Source organism: Somniosus microcephalus, chromosome 22, assembly GCF_052327205.1.
Source record: "Somniosus microcephalus isolate GS21.2 chromosome 22, FLI_Smic_1.0, whole genome shotgun sequence".
Taxonomy (NCBI): Eukaryota; Metazoa; Chordata; class Chondrichthyes; order Squaliformes; family Somniosidae; genus Somniosus; species Somniosus microcephalus.
In genome coordinates this window covers 52555787-52577820 of record NC_141008.1, presented here as the reverse complement: position 1 = coordinate 52577820, position 22034 = coordinate 52555787, and the positions used below count along the sequence as shown (strand labels likewise).

Sequence of the window (22034 nt, the reverse complement as noted above, 5' to 3'; positions counted from 1 at the left end):
CAATTAAAAAGACCACAAGGCAGAGTATTAAGCACTATAGGATCACTTAGTTCTGACGAAAGGTCATCGACTTGTAACCGTAACTCTGTTTCCCTCTCCACAGATGCTGCCTGACCTGCTGAGTATTTCCAGCATTTTCTGTTTTCATTTCAGATTTCCAGCATCCGCAGTATTTGGCTTTTGTATTAGGATCACGTCGTGCTGTCCAGACAACAGGAAATGTGGTTCTACATTAGAATACTTTTGGGCCCTAGGATGTCAGGTCTCATGTAGCGTGAGGTGATCATATAGTGGTTGGTACTTTGCATTGTGGGTGCGGCAACCTCAGTTTGAATCTGAGTCGTCACATTGTGGATAAGCAACGACATGGCAATGGACCTCAGATTTTATTCAGAAACGGAAATTAACTGATGTGTTGCTTCAATCACAAGGTTTATTAACAAAATTTCAAAGGTAATTAAATTACATCAATGTATGAAACCACATTCAACAATCAATAATTCTAACATTATAAACATATATTTTTATATTAAGGGATATAGTATTCTGGAATACTGATTTAACTTTCGCCTGCTACAGTAATAATTTGAAGTAATTTTAATATTCAATTATGCTTTATCACCTGTGCTCTTCACCTGAGAGGGTGATTGATACTGAAATATGGCTTCGAGGTGACGAGCGGCCTCTAGTATTGGCCATTATTCATGTGTGATTGCTGACTATGAGCGTCAGCGAGCTATTTGACCATAGTAGGATCTGAGGGACAGTATTAATTGTTATTTAGAAAGGCACGGATTAATCAAGGGCGGTCAGCGTGGATTTGTTAAGGGAAGGTCGTGCCTGACTAACTTGACTGAATTTTCTGATGAGGTAACAAGGAGGGTTGATGAGAGTAGCAGATTTGATGTAGTCTACATGGATTTAATTGAGGTGTATAAAATGATGAGGGGCCTGGATAGAGTGGATAGGAAGGATCTATTTCCCTCAGCAAAGAGGTCAATAACCAGGTAACATAGATTTAAAGTAATTGGTAGTAGGATTAGAGGGACGTTGAGGAGAACCTTTTTCACCCAGAGGGTGGCGGGGATCTGGAACTCACTGCCTGAAAGGGTGGTAGAGGCAGAAACCTTCATCACATTTATAAAGTACTTGGATATGCACTTGAAGTGCCGTAAACTGCAAGGCTGCAGACCAAGAGCTGGAAAGTGGGATTAGTTTGGATAGCTCTTTTTCGACAGGCGCAGACACGAGGGGTCGAATGGCCTCCTTCTTTGCTGTAAATTTCTATGAAGCTGACTTGCCCTGGCAGAGACCAGTTAAGACAACACAAAATGAGGATCTAATCTGGAACGTTCCTGTTTTGCACGGCTTAGCTATTCACTGGATAAGCTCAATGAGCCAATGGGAGAACAGAATTGTTAGCGATCCTTCAGTTTGTGTTAAGAAGAAAGTGCAGTGATTATAAAACCAAAGCCCAACGCTGTGCCTCCAATTAAAAAGCCGGGTAGTGTGGCCACAAGGCAGAGTATTAAGCACTATAGGATCATGACGTGCTGCCTGGAGAACAGGAAAGTTTCTGGTTCTTCTGCACAGGAACTGGACACAAATAGTAATTAAAACTATTTTGTTGTTGTACTTTAGAATAATTTTGGGAGCTTGCCCACCAGGGCCCATGTAGCACGCCGTGATCGTATAGTGGTTAGTACTCTCCGTTGTGGCCGCAGCAACCTCGGTTCGAATCCGAGTCACGGCATTGCGGAAAAAGCAATGACAAGGCAATGGACCTTAGGTTTTATTCGATGATAGGAGTCTTGCTTTAAGAACAAAATTTCAACCATATTACATAAAAGGATATGAAATATCAATGAGCCAATGGGAGAACAGAATTCTTAATGTTTCAACATGTCGGCTGTCTTTTGTTAAAGATTCTTCAGTTTTTGTTAGGAAGAAGGTACAGTTTATTTGAAAAACAAAAAAAGCCCAATGTTGTCACTCCAATTAAAAAGACCACAAGGCAGAGTATTAAGCACTATAGGATCACTTAGTTCTGACGAAAGGTCATCGACTTGTAACCGTAACTCTGTTTCCCTCTCCACAGATGCTGCCTGACCTGCTGAGTATTTCCAGCATTTTCTGTTTTCATTTCAGATTTCCAGCATCCGCAGTATTTGGCTTTTGTATTAGGATCACGTCGTGCTGTCCAGACAACAGGAAATGTGGTTCTACATTAGAATACTTTTGGGCCCTAGGATGTCAGGTCTCGTGTGGTGATCATATAGTGGTTGGTACTTTGCATTGTGGGTGCGGCAACCTCAGTTTGAATCTGAGTCGTCACATTGTGGATAAGCAACGACATGGCAATGGACCTCAGATTTTATTCAGAAACGGAAATTAACTGATGTGTTGCTTCAATCACAAGGTTTATTAACAAAATTTCAAAGGTAATTAAATTACATCAATGTATGAAACCACATTCAACAATCAATAATTCTAACATTATAAACATATATTTTTATATTAAGGGATATAGTATTCTGGAATACTGATTTAACTTTCGCCTGCTACAGTAATAATTTGAGGTAATTTTAATATTCAATTATGCTTTATCACCTGTGCTCTTCACCTGAGAGGGTGATTGATACTGAAATATGGCTTCGAGGTGACGAGCGGCCTCTAGTATTGGCCATTATTCATGTGTGATTGCTGACTATGAGCGTCAGCGAGCTATTTGACCATAGTAGGATCTGAGGGACAGTATTAATTGTTATTTAGAAAGGCACGGATTAATCAAGGGCGGTCAGCGTGGATTTGTTAAGGGAAGGTCGTGTCTGACTAACTTGACTGAATTTTCTGATGAGGTGACAAGGAGGGTTGATGAGAGTAGCAGATTTGATGTAGTCTACATGGATTTAATTGAGGTGTATAAAATGATGAGGGGCCTGGATAGAGTGGATAGGAAGGATCTATTTCCCTTAGCAAAGAGGTCAATAACCAGGTAACATAGATTTAAAGTAATTGGTAGTAGGATTAGAGGGGAGTTGAGGAGAACCTTTTTCACCCAGAGGGTGGCGGGGATCTGGAACTAACTGCCTGAAAGGGTGGTAGAGGCAGAAACCTTCATCACATTTATAAAGTACTTGGATATGCACTTGAAGTGCCGTAAACTGCAAGGCTACAGACCAAGAGCTGGAAAGTGGGATTAGTTTGGATAGCTCTTTTTCGACAGGCGCAGACACGAGGGGTCGAATGGCCTCCTTCTTTGCTGTAAATTTCTATGAAGCTGACTTGCCCTGGCAGAGACCAGTTAAGACAACACAAAATGAGGATCTAATCTGGAACGTTCCTGTTTTGCACGGCTTAGCTATTCACTGGATAAGCTCAATGAGCCAATGGGAGAACAGAATTGTTAGCGATCCTTCAGTTTGTGTTAAGAAGAAAGTGCAGTGATTATAAAACCAAAGCCCAACGCTGTGCCTCCAATTAAAAAGCCGGGTAGTGTGGCCACAAGGCAGAGTATTAAGCACTATAGGATCATGACGTGCTGCCTGGAGAACAGGAAAGTTTCTGGTTCTTCTGCACAGGAACTGGACACAAATAGTAATTAAAACTATTTTGCTGTTGTACTTTAGAATAATTTTGGGAGCTTGCCCACCAGGGCCCATGTAGCACGCCGTGATCGTATAGTGGTTAGTACTCTGCGTTGTGGCCGCAGCAACCTCGGTTCGAATCCGAGTCACGGCATTGTGGAAAAAGCAATGACAAGGCAATGGACCTTAGGTTTTATTCGATGATAGGAGTCTTGCTTTAAGAACAAAATTTCAACCATATTACATAAAAGGATATGAAATATCAATGAGCCAATGGGAGAACAGAATTCTTAATGTTTCAACATGTCGGCTGTCTTTTGTTAAAGATCCTTCAGTTTTTGTTAGGAAGAAGGTACAGTTTATTTGAAAAACAAAAAAAGCCCAATGTTGTCACTCCAATTAAAATGACCACAAGGCAGAGTATTAAGCACTATAGGATCACTTAGTTCTGACGAAAAGTCATCGACTTGTAACCGTAACTCTGTTTCCCTCTCCACAGATGCTGCCTGACCTGCTGAGTATTTCCAGCATTTTCTGTTTTCATTTCAGATTTCCAGCATCCGCAGTATTTGGCTTTTGTATTAGGATCACGTCGTGCTGTCCAGACAACAGGAAATGTGGTTCTACATTAGAATACTTTTGGGCCCTAGGATGTCAGGTCTCGTGTGGTGATCATATAGTGGTTGGTACTTTGCATTGTGGGTGCGGCAACCTCAGTTTGAATCTGAGTCGTCACATTGTGGATAAGCAACGACATGGCAATGGACCTCAGATTTTATTCAGAAACGGAAATTAACTGATGTGTTGCTTCAATCACAAGGTTTATTAACAAAATTTCAAAGGTAATTAAATTACATCAATGTATGAAACCACATTCAACAATCAATAATTCTAACATTATAAACATATATTTTTATATTAAGGGATATAGTATTCTGGAATACTGATTTAACTTTCGCCTGCTACAGTAATAATTTGAGGTAATTTTAATATTCAATTATGCTTTATCACCTGTCCTCTTCACCTGAGAGGGTGATTGATACTGAAATATGGCTTCGAGGTGACGAGCGGCCTCTAGTATTGGCCATTATTCATGTGTGATTGCTGACTATGAGCGTCAGCGAGCTATTTGACCATAGTAGGATCTGAGGGACAGTATTAATTGTTATTTAGAAAGGCACGGATTAATCAAGGGCGGTCAGCGTGGATTTATTAAGGGAAGGTCGTGTCTGACTAACTTGACTGAATTTTCTGATGAGGTGACAAGGAGGGTTGATGAGAGTAGCAGATTTGATGTAGTCTACATGGATTTAATTGAGGTGTATAAAATGATGAGGGGCCTGGATAGAGTGGATAGGAAGGATCTATTTCCCTTAGCAAAGAGGTCAATAACCAGGTAACATAGATTTAAAGTAATTGGTAGTAGGATTAGAGGGGAGTTGAGGAGAACCTTTTTCACCCAGAGGGTGGCGGGGATCTGGAACTAACTGCCTGAAAGGGTGGTAGAGGCAGAAACCTTCATCACATTTATAAAGTACTTGGATATGCACTTGAAGTGCCGTAAACTGCAAGGCTACAGACCAAGAGCTGGAAAGTGGGATTAGTTTGGATAGCTCTTTTTCGACAGGCGCAGACACGAGGGGTCGAATGGCCTCCTTCTTTGCTGTAAATTTCTATGAAGCTGACTTGCCCTGGCAGAGACCAGTTAAGACAACACAAAATGAGGATCTAATCTGGAACGTTCCTGTTTTGCACGGCTTAGCTATTCACTGGATAAGCTCAATGAGCCAATGGGAGAACAGAATTGTTAGCGATCCTTCAGTTTGTGTTAAGAAGAAAGTGCAGTGATTATAAAACCAAAGCCCAACGCTGTGCCTCCAATTAAAAAGCCGGGTAGTGTGGCCACAAGGCAGAGTATTAAGCACTATAGGATCATGACGTGCTGCCTGGAGAACAGGAAAGTTTCTGGTTCTTCTGCACAGGAACTGGACACAAATAGTAATTAAAACTATTTTGTTGTTGTACTTTAGAATAATTTTGGGAACTTGCCCACCAGGGCCCATGTAGCACGCCGTGATCGTATAGTGGTTAGTACTCTGCGTTGTGGCCGCAGCAACCTCGGTTCGAATCCAAGTCACGGCATTGTGGAAAAAGCAATGACAAGGCAATGGACCTTAGGTTTTATTCGATGATAGGAGTCTTGCTTTAAGAACAAAATTTCAACCATATTACATAAAAGGATATGAAATATCAATGAGCCAATGGGAGAACAGAATTCTTAATGTTTCAACATGTCGGCTGTCTTTTGTTAAAGATCCTTCAGTTTTTGTTCGGAAGAAGGTACAGTTTATTTGAAAAACAAAAAAAGCCCAATGTTGTCACTCCAATTAAAAAGACCACAAGGCAGAGTATTAAGCACTATAGGATCACTTAGTTCTGACGAAAAGTCATCGACTTGTAACCGTAACTCTGTTTCCCTCTCCACAGATGCTGCCTGACCTGCTGAGTATTTCCAGCATTTTCTGTTTTCATTTCAGATTTCCAGCATCCGCAGTATTTGGCTTTTGTATTAGGATCACGTCGTGCTGTCCAGACAACAGGAAATGTGGTTCTACATTAGAATACTTTTGGGCCCTAGGATGTCAGGTGTCGTGTGGTGATCATATAGTGGTTGGTACTTTGCATTGTGGGTGCGGCAATCTCAGTTTGAATCTGAGTCGTCACATTGTGGATAAGCAACGACATGGCAATGGACCTCAGATTTTATTCAGAAACGGAAATTAACTGATGTGTTGCTTCAATCACAAGGTTTATTAACAAAATTTCAAAGGTAATTAAATTACATCAATGTATGAAACCACATCCAACAATCAATAATTCTAACATTATAAACATATATTTTTATATTAAGGGATATAGTATTCTGGAATACTGATTTAACTTTCGCCTGCTACAGTAATAATTTGAGGTAATTTTAATATTCAATTATGCTTTATCACCTGTGCTCTTCACCTGAGAGGGTGATTGATACTGAAATATGGCTTCGAGGTGACGAGCGGCCTCTAGTATTGGCCATTATTCATGTGTGATTGCTGACTATGAGCGTCAGCGAGCTATTTGACCATAGTAGGATCTGAGGGACAGTATTAATTGTTATTTAGAAAGGCACGGATTAATCAAGGGCGGTCAGCGTGGATTTGTTAAGGGAAGGTCGTGTCTGACTAACTTGACTGAATTTTCTGATGAGGTGACAAGGAGGGTTGATGAGAGTAGCAGATTTGATGTAGTCTACATGGATTTAATTGAGGTGTATAAAATGATGAGGGGCCTGGATAGAGTGGATAGGAAGGATCTATTTCCCTTAGCAAAGAGGTCAATAACCAGGTAACATAGATTTAAAGTAATTGGTAGTAGGATTAGAGGGGAGTTGAGGAGAACCTTTTTCACCCAGAGGGTGGCGGGGATCTGGAACTAACTGCCTGAAAGGGTGGTAGAGGCAGAAACCTTCATCACATTTATAAAGTACTTGGATATGCACTTGAAGTGCCGTAAACTGCAAGGCTACAGACCAAGAGCTGGAAAGTGGGATTAGTTTGGATAGCTCTTTTTCGACAGGCGCAGACACGAGGGGTCGAATGGCCTCCTTCTTTGCTGTAAATTTCTATGAAGCTGACTTGCCCTGGCAGAGACCAGTTAAGACAACACAAAATGAGGATCTAATCTGGAACGTTCCTGTTTTGCACGGCTTAGCTATTCACTGGATAAGCTCAATGAGCCAATGGGAGAACAGAATTGTTAGCGATCCTTCAGTTTGTGTTAAGAAGAAAGTGCAGTGATTATAAAACCAAAGCCCAACGCTGTGCCTCCAATTAAAAAGCCGGGTAGTGTGGCCACAAGGCAGAGTATTAAGCACTATAGGATCATGACGTGCTGCCTGGAGAACAGGAAAGTTTCTGGTTCTTCTGCACAGGAACTGGACACAAATAGTAATTAAAACTATTTTGTTGTTGTACTTTAGAATAATTTTGGGAGCTTGCCCACCAGGGCCCATGTAGCACGCCGTGATCGTATAGTGGTTAGTACTCTGCGTTGTGGCCGCAGCAACCTCGGTTCGAATCCGAGTCACGGCATTGTGGAAAAAGCAATGACAAGGCAATGGACCTTAGGTTTTATTCGATGATAGGAGTCTTGCTTTAAGAACAAAATTTCAACCATATTACATAAAAGGATATGAAATATCAATGAGCCAATGGGAGAACAGAATTCTTAATGTTTCAACATGTCGGCTGTCTTTTGTTAAAGATCCTTCAGTTTTTGTTAGGAAGAAGGTACAGTTTATTTGAAAAACAAAAAAAGCCCAATGTTGTCACTCCAATTAAAAAGACCACAAGGCAGAGTATTAAGCACTATAGGATCACTTAGTTCTGACGAAAGGTCATCGACTTGTAACCGTAACTCTGTTTTCCTCTCCACAGATGCTGCCTGACCTGCTGAGTATTTCCAGCATTTTCTGTTTTCATTTCAGATTTCCAGCATCCGCAGTATTTGGCTTTTGTATTAGGATCACGTCGTGCTGTCCAGACAACAGGAAATGTGGTTCTACATTAGAATACTTTTGGGCCCTAGGATGTCAGGTCTCATGTAGCGTGTGGTGATCATATAGTGGTTGGTACTTTGCACTGTGGGTGCGGCAATCTCAGTTTGAATCTGAGTCGTCACATTGTGGATAAGCAACGACATGGCAATGGACCTCAGATTTTATTCAGAAACGGAAATTAACTGATGTGTTGCTTCAATCACAAGGTTTATTAACAAAATTTCAAAGGTAATTAAATTACATCAATGTATGAAACCACATCCAACAATCAATAATTCTAACATTATAAACATATATTTTTATATTAAGGGATATAGTATTCTGGAATACTGATTTAACTTTCGCCTGCTACAGTAATAATTTGAGGTAATTTTAATATTCAATTATGCTTTATCACCTGTGCTCTTCACCTGAGAGGGTGATTGATACTGAAATATGGCTTCGAGGTGACGAGCGGCCTCTAGTATTGGCCATTATTCATGTGTGATTGCTGACTATGAGCGTCAGCGAGCTATTTGACCATAGTAGGATCTGAGGGACAGTATTAATTGTTATTTAGAAAGGCACGGATTAATCAAGGGCGGTCAGCGCGGATTTGTTAAGGGAAGGTCGTGTCTGACTAACTTGACTGAATTTTCTGATGAGGTAACAAGGAGGGTTGATGAGAGTAGCAGATTTGATGTAGTCTACATGGATTTAATTGAGGTGTATAAAATGATGAGGGGCCTGGATAGAGTGGATAGGAAGGATCTATTTCCCTTAGCAAAGAGGTCAATAACCAGGTAACATAGATTTAAAGTAATTGGTAGTAGGATTAGAGGGGCGTTGAGGAGAACCTTTTTCACCCAGAGGGTGGCGGGGATCTGGAACTCACTGCCTGAAAGGGTGGTAGAGGCAGAAACCTTCATCACATTTATAAAGTACTTGGATATGCACTTGAAGTGCCGTAAACTGCAAGGCTACAGACCAAGAGCTGGAAAGTGGGATTAGTTTGGATAGCTCTTTTTCGACAGGCGCAGACACGAGGGGTCGAATGGCCTCTTTCTTTGCTGTAAATTTCTATGAAGCTGACTTGCCCTGGCAGAGACCAGTTAAGACAACACAAAATGAGGATCTAATCTGGAACGTTCCTGTTTTGCACGGCTTAGCTATTCACTGGATAAGCTCAATGAGCCAATGGGAGAACAGAATTGTTAGCGATCCTTCAGTTTGTGTTAAGAAGAAAGTGCAGTGATTATAAAACCAAAGCCCAACGCTGTGCCTCCAATTAAAAAGCCGGGTAGTGTGGCCACAAGGCAGAGTATTAAGCACTATAGGATCATGACGTGCTGCCTGGAGAACAGGAAAGTTTCTGGTTCTTCTGCACAGGAACTGGACACAAATAGTAATTAAAACTATTTTGTTGTTGTACTTTAGAATAATTTTGGGAGCTTGCCCACCAGGACCCATGTAGCACGCCGTGATCGTATAGTGGTTAGTACTCTGCGTTGTGGCCGCAGCAACCTCGGTTCGAATCCGAGTCACGGCATTGTGGAAAAAGCAATGACAAGGCAATGGACCTTAGGTTTTATTCGATGATAGGAGTCTTGCTTTAAGAACAAAATTTCAACCATATTACATAAAAGGATATGAAATATCAATGAGCCAATGGGAGAACAGAATTCTTAATGTTTCAACATGTCGGCTGTCTTTTGTTAAAGATCCTTCAGTTTTTGTTAGGAAGAAGGTACAGTTTATTTGAAAAACAAAAAAAGCCCAATGTTGTCACTCCAATTAAAAAGACCACAAGGCAGAGTATTAAGCACTATAGGATCACTTAGTTCTGACGAAAGGTCATCGACTTGTAACCGTAACTCTGTTTTCCTCTCCACAGATGCTGCCTGACCTGCTGAGTATTTCCAGCATTTTCTGTTTTCATTTCAGATTTCCAGCATCCGCAGTATTTGGCTTTTGTATTAGGATCACGTCGTGCTGTCCAGACAACAGGAAATGTGGTTCTACATTAGAATACTTTTGGGCCCTAGGATGTCAGGTCTCATGTAGCGTGTGGTGATCATATAGTGGTTGGTACTTTGCATTGTGGGTGCGGCAATCTCAGTTTGAATCTGAGTCGTCACATTGTGGATAAGCAACGACATGGCAATGGACCTCAGATTTTATTCAGAAACGGAAATTAACTGATGTGTTGCTTCAATCACAAGGTTTATTAACAAAATTTCAAAGGTAATTAAATTACATCAATGTATGAAACCACATCCAACAATCAATAATTCTAACATTATAAACATATATTTTTATATTAAAGGATATAGTATTCTGGAATACTGATTTAACTTTCGCCTGCTACAGTAATAATTTGAGGTAATTTTAATATTCAATTATGCTTTATCACCTGTGCTCTTCACCTGAGAGGGTGATTGATACTGAAATATGGCTTCGAGGTGACGAGCGGCCTCTAGTATTGGCCATTATTCATGTGTGATTGCTGACTATGAGCGTCAGCGAGCTATTTGACCATAGTAGGATCTGAGGGACAGTATTAATTGTTATTTAGAAAGGCACGGATTAATCAAGGGCGGTCAGCGCGGATTTGTTAAGGGAAGGTCGTGTCTGACTAACTTGACTGAATTTTCTGATGAGGTAACAAGGAGGGTTGATGAGAGTAGCAGATTTGATGTAGTCTACATGGATTTAATTGAGGTGTATAAAATGATGAGGGGCCTGGATAGAGTGGATAGGAAGGATCTATTTCCCTTAGCAAAGAGGTCAATAACCAGGTAACATAGATTTAAAGTAATTGGTAGTAGGATTAGAGGGGCGTTGAGGAGAACCTTTTTCACCCAGAGGGTGGCGGGGATCTGGAACTCACTGCCTGAAAGGGTGGTAGAGGCAGAAACCTTCATCACATTTATAAAGTACTTGGATATGCACTTGAAGTGCCGTAAACTGCAAGGCTACAGACCAAGAGCTGGAAAGTGGGATTAGTTTGGATAGCTCTTTTTCGACAGGCGCAGACACGAGGGGTCGAATGGCCTCCTTCTTTGCTGTAAATTTCTATGAAGCTGACTTGCCCTGGCAGAGACCAGTTAAGACAACACAAAATGAGGATCTAATCTGGAACGTTCCTGTTTTGCACGGCTTAGCTATTCACTGGATAAGCTCAATGGGAGAACAGAATTGTTAGCGATCCTTCAGTTTGTGTTAAGAAGAAAGTGCAGTGATTATAAAACCAAAGCCCAACGCTGTGCCTCCAATTAAAAAGCCGGGTAGTGTGGCCACAAGGCAGAGTATTAAGCACTATAGGATCATGACGTGCTGCCTGGAGAACAGGAAAGTTTCTGGTTCTTCTGCACAGGAACTGGACACAAATAGTAATTAAAACTATTTTGTTGTTGTACTTTAGAATAATTTTGGGAGCTTGCCCACCAGGACCCATGTAGCACGCCGTGATCGTATAGTGGTTAGTACTCTGCGTTGTGGCCGCAGCAACCTCGGTTCGAATCCGAGTCACGGCATTGTGGAAAAAGCAATGACAAGGCAATGGACCTTAGGTTTTATTCGATGATAGGAGTCTTGCTTTAAGAACAAAATTTCAACCATATTACATAAAAGGATATGAAATATCAATGAGCCAATGGGAGAACAGAATTCTTAATGTTTCAACATGTCGGCTGTCTTTTGTTAAAGATCCTTCAGTTTTTGTTAGGAAGAAGGTACAGTTTATTTGAAAAACAAAAAAAGCCCAATGTTGTCACTCCAATTAAAAAGACCACAAGGCAGAGTATTAAGCACTATAGGATCACTTAGTTCTGACGAAAGGTCATCGACTTGTAACCGTAACTCTGTTTCCCTCTCCACAGATGCTGCCTGACCTGCTGAGTATTTCCAGCATTTTCTGTTTTCATTTCAGATTTCCAGCATCCGCAGTATTTGGCTTTTGTATTAGGATCACGTCGTGCTGTCCAGACAACAGGAAATGTGGTTCTACATTAGAATACTTTTGGGCCCTAGGATGTCAGGTCTCATGTAGCGTGTGGTGATCATATAGTGGTTGGTACTTTGCATTGTGGGTGCGGCAATCTCAGTTTGAATCTGAGTCGTCACATTGTGGATAAGCAACGACATGGCAATGGACCTCAGATTTTATTCAGAAACGGAAATTAACTGATGTGTTGCTTCAATCACAAGGTTTATTAACAAAATTTCAAAGGTAATTAAATTACATCAATGTATGAAACCACATCCAACAATCAATAATTCTAACATTATAAACATATATTTTTATATTAAGGGATATAGTATTCTGGAATACTGATTTAACTTTCGCCTGCTACAGTAATAATTTGAGGTAATTTTAATATTCAATTATGCTTTATCACCTGTGCTCTTCACCTGAGAGGGTGATTGATACTGAAATATGGCTTCGAGGTGACGAGCGGCCTCTAGTATTGGCCATTATTCATGTGTGATTGCTGACTATGAGCGTCAGCGAGCTATTTGACCATAGTAGGATCTGAGGGACAGTATTAATTGTTATTTAGAAAGGCACGGATTAATCAAGGGCGGTCAGCGCGGATTTGTTAAGGGAAGGTCGTGTCTGACTAACTTGACTGAATTTTCTGATGAGGTAACAAGGAGGGTTGATGAGAGTAGCAGATTTGATGTAGTCTACATGGATTTAATTGAGGTGTATAAAATTATGAGGGGCCTGGATAGAGTGGATAGGAAGGATCTATTTCCCTTAGCAAAGAGGTCAATAACCAGGTAACATAGATTTAAAGTAATTGGTAGTAGGATTAGAGGGGCGTTGAGGAGAACCTTTTTCACCCAGAGGGTGGCGGGGATCTGGAACTCACTGCCTGAAAGGGTGGTAGAGGCAGAAACCTTCATCACATTTATAAAGTACTTGGATATGCACTTGAAGTGCCGTAAACTGCAAGGCTACAGACCAAGAGCTGGAAAGTGGGATTAGTTTGGATAGCTCTTTTTCGACAGGCGCAGACACGAGGGGTCGAATGGCCTCCTTCTTTGCTGTAAATTTCTATGAAGCTGACTTGCCCTGGCAGAGACCAGTTAAGACAACACAAAATGAGGATCTAATCTGGAACGTTCCTGTTTTGCACGGCTTAGCTATTCACTGGATAAGCTCAATGGGAGAACAGAATTGTTAGCGATCCTTCAGTTTGTGTTAAGAAGAAAGTGCAGTGATTATAAAACCAAAGCCCAACGCTGTGCCTCCAATTAAAAAGCCGGGTAGTGTGGCCACAAGGCAGAGTATTAAGCACTATAGGATCATGACGTGCTGCCTGGAGAACAGGAAAGTTTCTGGTTCTTCTGCACAGGAACTGGACACAAATAGTAATTAAAACTATTTTGCTGTTGTACTTTAGAATAATTTTGGGAGCTTGTCCACCAGGGCCCATGTAGCACGCCGTGATCGTATAGTGGTTCGTACTCTGCGTTGTGGCCGCAGCAACCTCGGTTCGAATCCGAGTCACGGCATTGTGGAAAAAGCAATGACAAGGCAATGGACCTTAGGTTTTATTCGATGATAGGAGTCTTGCTTTAAGAACAAAATTTCAACCATATTACATAAAAGGATATGAAATATCAATGAGCCAATGGGAGAACAGAATTCTTAATGTTTCAACATGTCGGCTGTCTTTTGTTAAAGATCCTTCAGTTTTTGTTAGGAAGAAGGTACAGTTTATTTGAAAAACAAAAAAAGCCCAATGTTGTCACTCCAATTAAAAAGACCACAAGGCAGAGTATTAAGCACTATAGGATCACTTAGTTCTGACGAAAAGTCATCGACTTGTAACCGTAACTCTGTTTCCCTCTCCACAGATGCTGCCTGACCTGCTGAGTATTTCCAGCATTTTCTGTTTTCATTTCAGATTTCCAGCATCCGCAGTATTTGGCTTTTGTATTAGGATCACGTCGTGCTGTCCAGACAACAGGAAATGTGGTTCTACATTAGAATACTTTAGGGCCCTAGGATGTCAGGTCTCGTGTGGTGATCATATAGTGGTTGGTACTTTGCATTGTGGGTGCGGCAACCTCAGTTTGAATCTGAGTCGTCACATTGTGGATAAGCAACGACATGGCAATGGACCTCAGATTTTATTCAGAAACGGAAATTAACTGATGTGTTGCTTCAATCACAAGGTTTATTAACAAAATTTCAAAGGTAATTAAATTACATCAATGTATGAAACCACATTCAACAATCAATAATTCTAACATTATAAACATATATTTTTATATTAAGGGATATAGTATTCTGGAATACTGATTTAACTTTCGCCTGCTACAGTAATAATTTGAAGTAATTTTAATATTCAATTATGCTTTATCACCTGTGCTCTTCACCTGAGAGGGTGATTGATACTGAAATATGGCTTCGAGGTGACGAGCGGCCTCTAGTATTGGCCATTATTCATGTGTGATTGCTGACTATGAGCGTCAGCGAGCTATTTGACCATAGTAGGATCTGAGGGACAGTATTAATTGTTATTTAGAAAGGCACGGATTAATCAAGGGCGGTCAGCGTGGATTTGTTAAGGGAAGGTCGTGTCTGACTAACTTGACTGAATTTTCTGATGAGGTAACAAGGAGGGTTGATGAGAGTAGCAGATTTGATGTAGTCTACATGGATTTAATTGAGGTGTATAAAATGATGAGGGGCCTGGATAGAGTGGATAGGAAGGATCTATTTCCCTTAGCAAAGAGGTCAATAACCAGGTAACATAGATTTAAAGTAATTGGTAGTAGGATTAGAGGGGTGTTGAGGAGAACCTTTTTCACCCAGAGGGTGGCGGGGATCTGGAACTCACTGCCTGAAAGGGTGGTAGAGGCAGAAACCTTCATCACATTTATAAAGTACTTGGATATGCACTTGAAGTGCCGTAAACTGCAAGGCTGCAGACCAAGAGCTGGAAAGTGGGATTAGTTTGGATAGCTCTTTTTCGACAGGCGCAGACACGAGGGGTCGAATGGCCTCCTTCTTTGCTGTAAATTTCTATGAAGCTGACTTGCCCTGGCAGAGACCAGTTAAGACAACACAAAATGAGGATCTAATCTGGAACGTTCCTGTTTTGCACGGCTTAGCTATTCACTGGATAAGCTCAATGAGCCAATGGGAGAACAGAATTGTTAGCGATCCTTCAGTTTGTGTTAAGAAGAAAGTGCAGTGATTATAAAACCAAAGCCCAACGCTGTGCCTCCAATTAAAAAGCCGGGTAGTGTGGCCACAAGGCAGAGTATTAAGCACTATAGGATCATGACGTGCTGCCTGGAGAACAGGAAAGTTTCTGGTTCTTCTGCACAGGAACTGGACACAAATAGTAATTAAAACTATTTTGTTGTTGTACTTTAGAATAATTTTGGGAGCTTGTCCACCAGGGCCCCTGTAGCACGCCGTGATCGTATAGTGGTTAGTACTCTGCGTTGTGGCCGCAGCAACCTCGGTTCGAATCCGAGTCACGGCATTGTGGAAAAAGCACTGACAAGGCAATGGACCTTAGGTTTTATTCGATGATAGGAGTCTTGCTTTAAGAACAAAATTTCAACCATATTACATAAAAGGATATGAAATATCAATGAGCCAATGGGAGAACAGAATTCTTAATGTTTCAACATGTCGGCTGTCTTTTGTTAAAGATCCTTCAGTTTTTGTTAGGAAGAAGGTACAGTTTATTTGAAAAACAAAAAAAGCCCAATGTTGTCACTCCAATTAAAAAGACCACAAGGCAGAGTATTAAGCACTATAGGATCACTTAGTTCTGACGAAAGGTCATCGACTTGTAACCGTAACTCTGTTTCCCTCTCCACAGATGCTGCCTGACCTGCTGAGTATTTCCAGCATTTTCTGTTTTCATTTCAGATTTCCAGCATCCGCAGTATTTGGCTTTTGTATTAGGATCACGTCGTGCTGTCCAGACAACAGGAAATGTGGTTCTACATTAGAATACTTTTGGGCCCTAGGATGTCAGGTCTCATGTAGCGTGAGGTGATCATATAGTGGTTGGTACTTTGCATTGTGGGTGCGGCAACCTCAGTTTGAATCTGAGTCGTCACATTGTGGATAAGCAACGACATGGCAATGGACCTCAGATTTTATTCAGAAACGGAAATTAACTGATGTGTTGCTTCAATCACAAGGTTTATTAACAAAATTTCAAAGGTAATTAAATTACATCAATGTATGAAACCACATTCAACAATCAATAATTCTAACATTATAAACATATATTTTTATATTAAGGGATATAGTATTCTGGAATACTGATTTAACTTTCGCCTGCTACAGTAATAATTTGAAGTAATTTTAATATTCAATTATGCTTTATCACCTGTGCTCTTCACCTGAGAGGGTGATTGATACTGAAATATGGCTTCGAGGTGACGAGCGGCCTCTAGTATTGGCCATTATTCATGTGTGATTGCTGACTATGAGCGTCAGCGAGCTATTTGACCATAGTAGGATCTGAGGGACAGTATTAATTGTTATTTAGAAAGGCACGGATTAATCAAGGGCGGTCAGCGTGGATTTGTTAAGGGAAGGTCGTGCCTGACTAACTTGACTGAATTTTCTGATGAGGTAACAAGGAGGGTTGATGAGAGTAGCAGATTTGATGTAGTCTACATGGATTTAATTGAGGTGTATAAAATGATGAGGGGCCTGGATAGAGTGGATAGGAAGGATCTATTTCCCTCAGCAAAGAGGTCAATAACCAGGTAACATAGATTTAAAGTAATTGGTAGTAGGATTAGAGGGACGTTGAGGAGAACCTTTTTCACCCAGAGGGTGGCGGGGATCTGGAACTCACTGCCTGAAAGGGTGGTAGAGGCAGAAACCTTCATCACATTTATAAAGTACTTGGATATGCACTTGAAGTGCCGTAAACTGCAAGGCTGCAGACCAAGAGCTGGAAAGTGGGATTAGTTTGGATAGCTCTTTTTCGACAGGCGCAGACACGAGGGGTCGAATGGCCTCCTTCTTTGCTGTAAATTTCTATGAAGCTGACTTGCCCTGGCAGAGACCAGTTAAGACAACACAAAATGAGGATCTAATCTGGAACGTTCCTGTTTTGCACGGCTTAGCTATTCACTGGATAAGCTCAATGAGCCAATGGGAGAACAGAATTGTTAGCGATCCTTCAGTTTGTGTTAAGAAGAAAGTGCAGTGATTATAAAACCAAAGCCCAACGCTGTGCCTCCAATTAAAAAGCCGGGTAGTGTGGCCACAAGGCAGAGTATTAAGCACTATAGGATCATGACGTGCTGCCTGGAGAACAGGAAAGTTTCTGGTTCTTCTGCACAGGAACTGGACACAAATAGTAATTAAAACTATTTTGTTGTTGTACTTTAGAATAATTTTGGGAGCTTGCCCACCAGGGCCCATGTAGCACGCCGTGATCGTATAGTGGTTAGTACTCTCCGTTGTGGCCGCAGCAACCTCGGTTCGAATCCGAGTCACGGCATTGCGGAAAAAGCAATGACAAGGCAATGGACCTTAGGTTTTATTCGATGATAGGAGTCTTGCTTTAAGAACAAAATTTCAACCATATTACATAAAAGGATATGAAATATCAATGAGCCAATGGGAGAACAGAATTCTTAATGTTTCAACATGTCGGCTGTCTTTTGTTAAAGATTCTTCAGTTTTTGTTAGGAAGAAGGTACAGTTTATTTGAAAAACAAAAAAAGCCCAATGTTGTCACTCCAATTAAAAAGACCACAAGGCAGAGTATTAAGCACTATAGGATCACTTAGTTCTGACGAAAGGTCATCGACTTGTAACCGTAACTCTGTTTCCCTCTCCACAGATGCTGCCTGACCTGCTGAGTATTTCCAGCATTTTCTGTTTTCATTTCAGATTTCCAGCATCCGCAGTATTTGGCTTTTGTATTAGGATCACGTCGTGCTGTCCAGACAACAGGAAATGTGGTTCTACATTAGAATACTTTTGGGCCCTAGGATGTCAGGTCTCGTGTGGTGATCATATAGTGGTTGGTACTTTGCATTGTGGGTGCGGCAACCTCAGTTTGAATCTGAGTCGTCACATTGTGGATAAGCAACGACATGGCAATGGACCTCAGATTTTATTCAGAAACGGAAATTAACTGATGTGTTGCTTCAATCACAACGTTTATTAACAAAATTTCAAAGGTAATTAAATTACATCAATGTATGAAACCACATTCAACAATCAATAATTCTAACATTATAAACATATATTTTTATATTAAGGGATATAGTATTCTGGAATACTGATTTAACTTTCGCCTGCTACAGTAATAATTTGAGGTAATTTTAATATTCAATTATGCTTTATCACCTGTGCTCTTCACCTGAGAGGGTGATTGATACTGAAATATGGCTTCGAGGTGACGAGCGGCCTCTAGTATTGGCCATTATTCATGTGTGATTGCTGACTATGAGCGTCAGCGAGCTATTTGACCATAGTAGGATCTGAGGGACAGTATTAATTGTTATTTAGAAAGGCACGGATTAATCAAGGGCGGTCAGCGTGGATTTGTTAAGGGAAGGTCGTGTCTGACTAACTTGACTGAATTTTCTGATGAGGTGACAAGGAGGGTTGATGAGAGTAGCAGATTTGATGTAGTCTACATGGATTTAATTGAGGTGTATAAAATGATGAGGGGCCTGGATAGAGTGGATAGGAAGGATCTATTTCCCTTAGCAAAGAGGTCAATAACCAGGTAACATAGATTTAAAGTAATTGGTAGTAGGATTAGAGGGGAGTTGAGGAGAACCTTTTTCACCCAGAGGGTGGCGGGGATCTGGAACTAACTGCCTGAAAGGGTGGTAGAGGCAGAAACCTTCATCACATTTATAAAGTACTTGGATATGCACTTGAAGTGCCGTAAACTGCAAGGCTACAGACCAAGAGCTGGAAAGTGGGATTAGTTTGGATAGCTCTTTTTCGACAGGCGCAGACACGAGGGGTCGAATGGCCTCCTTCTTTGCTGTAAATTTCTATGAAGCTGACTTGCCCTGGCAGAGACCAGTTAAGACAACACAAAATGAGGATCTAATCTGGAACGTTCCTGTTTTGCACGGCTTAGCTATTCACTGGATAAGCTCAATGAGCCAATGGGAGAACAGAATTGTTAGCGATCCTTCAGTTTGTGTTAAGAAGAAAGTGCAGTGATTATAAAACCAAAGCCCAACGCTGTGCCTCCAATTAAAAAGCCGGGTAGTGTGGCCACAAGGCAGAGTATTAAGCACTATAGGATCATGACGTGCTGCCTGGAGAACAGGAAAGTTTCTGGTTCTTCTGCACAGGAACTGGACACAAATAGTAATTAAAACTATTTTGCTGTTGTACTTTAGAATAATTTTGGGAGCTTGCCCACCAGGGCCCATGTAGCACGCCGTGATCGTATAGTGGTTAGTACTCTGCGTTGTGGCCGCAGCAACCTCGGTTCGAATCCGAGTCACGGCATTGTGGAAAAAGCAATGACAAGGCAATGGACCTTAGGTTTTATTCGATGATAGGAGTCTTGCTTTAAGAACAAAATTTCAACCATATTACATAAAAGGATATGAAATATCAATGAGCCAATGGGAGAACAGAATTCTTAATGTTTCAACATGTCGGCTGTCTTTTGTTAAAGATCCTTCAGTTTTTGTTAGGAAGAAGGTACAGTTTATTTGAAAAACAAAAAAAGCCCAATGTTGTCACTCCAATTAAAATGACCACAAGGCAGAGTATTAAGCACTATAGGATCACTTAGTTCTGACGAAAAGTCATCGACTTGTAACCGTAACTCTGTTTCCCTCTCCACAGATGCTGCCTGACCTGCTGAGTATTTCCAGCATTTTCTGTTTTCATTTCAGATTTCCAGCATCCGCAGTATTTGGCTTTTGTATTAGGATCACGTCGTGCTGTCCAGACAACAGGAAATGTGGTTCTACATTAGAATACTTTTGGGCCCTAGGATGTCAGGTCTCGTGTGGTGATCATATAGTGGTTGGTACTTTGCATTGTGGGTGCGGCAACCTCAGTTTGAATCTGAGTCGTCACATTGTGGATAAGCAACGACATGGCAATGGACCTCAGATTTTATTCAGAAACGGAAATTAACTGATGTGTTGCTTCAATCACAAGGTTTATTAACAAAATTTCAAAGGTAATTAAATTACATCAATGTATGAAACCACATTCAACAATCAATAATTCTAACATTATAAACATATATTTTTATATTAAGGGATATAGTATTCTGGAATACTGATTTAACTTTCGCCTGCTACAGTAATAATTTGAGGTAATTTTAATATTCAATTATGCTTTATCACCTGTCCTCTTCACCTGAGAGGGTGATTGATACTGAAATATGGCTTCGAGGTGACGAGCGGCCTCTAGTATTGGCCATTATTCATGTGTGATTGCTGACTATGAGCGTCAGCGAGCTATTTGACCATAGTAGGATCTGAGGGACAGTATTAATTGTTATTTAGAAAGGCACGGATTAATCAAGGGCGGTCAGCGTGGATTTATTAAGGGAAGGTCGTGTCTGACTAACTTGACTGAATTTTCTGATGAGGTGACAAGGAGGGTTGATGAGAGTAGCAGATTTGATGTAGTCTACATGGATTTAATTGAGGTGTATAAAATGATGAGGGGCCTGGATAGAGTGGATAGGAAGGATCTATTTCCCTTAGCAAAGAGGTCAATAACCAGGTAACATAGATTTAAAGTAATTGGTAGTAGGATTAGAGGGGAGTTGAGGAGAACCTTTTTCACCCAGAGGGTGGCGGGGATCTGGAACTAACTGCCTGAAAGGGTGGTAGAGGCAGAAACCTTCATCACATTTATAAAGTACTTGGATATGCACTTGAAGTGCCGTAAACTGCAAGGCTACAGACCAAGAGCTGGAAAGTGGGATTAGTTTGGATAGCTCTTTTTCGACAGGCGCAGACACGAGGGGTCGAATGGCCTCCTTCTTTGCTGTAAATTTCTATGAAGCTGACTTGCCCTGGCAGAGACCAGTTAAGACAACACAAAATGAGGATCTAATCTGGAACGTTCCTGTTTTGCACGGCTTAGCTATTCACTGGATAAGCTCAATGAGCCAATGGGAGAACAGAATTGTTAGCGATCCTTCAGTTTGTGTTAAGAAGAAAGTGCAGTGATTATAAAACCAAAGCCCAACGCTGTGCCTCCAATTAAAAAGCCGGGTAGTGTGGCCACAAGGCAGAGTATTAAGCACTATAGGATCATGACGTGCTGCCTGGAGAACAGGAAAGTTTCTGGTTCTTCTGCACAGGAACTGGACACAAATAGTAATTAAAACTATTTTGTTGTTGTACTTTAGAATAATTTTGGGAACTTGCCCACCAGGGCCCATGTAGCACGCCGTGATCGTATAGTGGTTAGTACTCTGCGTTGTGGCCGCAGCAACCTCGGTTCGAATCCAAGTCACGGCATTGTGGAAAAAGCAATGACAAGGCAATGGACCTTAGGTTTTATTCGATGATAGGAGTCTTGCTTTAAGAACAAAATTTCAACCATATTACATAAAAGGATATGAAATATCAATGAGCCAATGGGAGAACAGAATTCTTAATGTTTCAACATGTCGGCTGTCTTTTGTTAAAGATCCTTCAGTTTTTGTTCGGAAGAAGGTACAGTTTATTTGAAAAACAAAAAAAGCCCAATGTTGTCACTCCAATTAAAAAGACCACAAGGCAGAGTATTAAGCACTATAGGATCACTTAGTTCTGACGAAAAGTCATCGACTTGTAACCGTAACTCTGTTTCCCTCTCCACAGATGCTGCCTGACCTGCTGAGTATTTCCAGCATTTTCTGTTTTCA

The 22034-nt window shown here is 41.0% G+C and overlaps 6 non-coding genes across 6 annotated transcripts; all 6 read left to right on the top strand.

The window, feature by feature from the left end:
- The first annotated feature begins 3669 nt into the window (after positions 1-3669).
- On the top strand, positions 3670-3741 carry trnah-gug (transfer RNA histidin (anticodon GUG)). The gene has a single exon. It is a non-coding gene; the product is annotated as a tRNA-His (tRNA).
- A 3904-nt stretch (positions 3742-7645) lies between these two features.
- trnah-gug (transfer RNA histidin (anticodon GUG)) lies at positions 7646-7717 on the top strand. The gene has a single exon. It is a non-coding gene; the product is annotated as a tRNA-His (tRNA).
- Positions 7718-9640: 1923 nt separating this feature from the next.
- trnah-gug (transfer RNA histidin (anticodon GUG)) lies at positions 9641-9712 on the top strand. Its single transcript has one exon. It is a non-coding gene; the product is annotated as a tRNA-His (tRNA).
- A 1915-nt stretch (positions 9713-11627) lies between these two features.
- trnah-gug (transfer RNA histidin (anticodon GUG)) lies at positions 11628-11699 on the top strand. The gene has a single exon. It is a non-coding gene; the product is annotated as a tRNA-His (tRNA).
- A 3903-nt stretch (positions 11700-15602) lies between these two features.
- On the top strand, positions 15603-15674 carry trnah-gug (transfer RNA histidin (anticodon GUG)). Its single transcript has one exon. It is a non-coding gene; the product is annotated as a tRNA-His (tRNA).
- Positions 15675-19585: 3911 nt separating this feature from the next.
- On the top strand, positions 19586-19657 carry trnah-gug (transfer RNA histidin (anticodon GUG)). Its single transcript has one exon. It is a non-coding gene; the product is annotated as a tRNA-His (tRNA).
- Positions 19658-22034: the final 2377 nt, after the last annotated feature.